Source organism: Pseudomyrmex gracilis, unplaced genomic scaffold (assembly GCF_002006095.1).
Source record: "Pseudomyrmex gracilis isolate BER0280 unplaced genomic scaffold, ASM200609v1 scaffold_463, whole genome shotgun sequence".
In the NCBI taxonomy this organism is placed as follows: Eukaryota; Metazoa; Arthropoda; class Insecta; order Hymenoptera; family Formicidae; genus Pseudomyrmex; species Pseudomyrmex gracilis.
Window position 1 is genome coordinate 59,886 of NW_018021047.1, and position 1,115 is coordinate 61,000.

Genomic DNA, 1,115 nt, shown 5'->3' on the forward strand with positions numbered 1-1,115 from the left:
TTATGGGGTTTAAGAATTAAGGGGTTATAGAGTTAATTGGTTTAATATATTTGGCATAACTGGCTAATTAGGCTTGAATTATAGGTTTTCTGAGGTTATGTCCAAAACCTGATGTAATAGGGTTAAATGGATTTCGGATTCGGTTTTAGCGACCCCAAAAACATATAGTAAACATGGTCTGACCCCTAGGCCAGAACATTTTTTTGTGTGTGGCTGTGTTATCTTTTCCTCATTGGTCGCCTTCTTTTACCTTGATAATGCGATCACTAGAATACCAGAACACCGCTTGGACTTTGCTCAGGAGTGTCGCCAATCCGGGAGTGTGTTTCTGGATGCTTTGTCGAATACATAAGCACCGCCAATCACCTAAGATGCGATCTAGTCACTATAGATGCCTCGCCAATCAATTTCCACTGTCGAGCCGTATGCAATTTCCTCTTATACTTTCTTTCAGAGTTTGGATTAAATGTTTCAATAATTAAGTCACATTTGTTAATAACTAATTGACACTGGTTTATTTTGCAAACTTCTGTCCATTGATACACTTTAATCCGATAACAGTTTTATTTTACAAATTAATAAGGGGTTTGCATCATTTTTTTAAAAAATATTATTTGATAGATTGTGCCTGATTTATATAACCAATTTTTTTTTTCATAAGTTTTTTATGCGAATTAAGGCCACAATTAAATAAAAACGATATTGACTACCGAAAACGGTCCGGAAAAACCCGAGTTTGCCCGAAGGCATTTATGACGTCACATTGGTATAAACAGAACGCTCCTGTCACTCGATAACCACGTAAAAGCCAGGTTAATTTGTTAAAAATGAATCGAAATAACAAGTATAAAACGTGTTTTGTGCCGCAATGTAAATCTACAACAATTGCAATTCCCGGAAAAATTTTTCCGTACCGCAAAAAGAAGAAATTAAAATGAATTGGTTTCTGCTTGCGCAACGTGACGATGAACCATCAAGAAAAACGAATTATTATTGTTGCGAGGATCATTTTGACGTAAGTATTTTTATTGCGACAACATTCAATTCGATTTTATTTGATCCGAATATTCTCAATGCAAATGTCTAATGTAAATATCAACAATTGACATAACCTG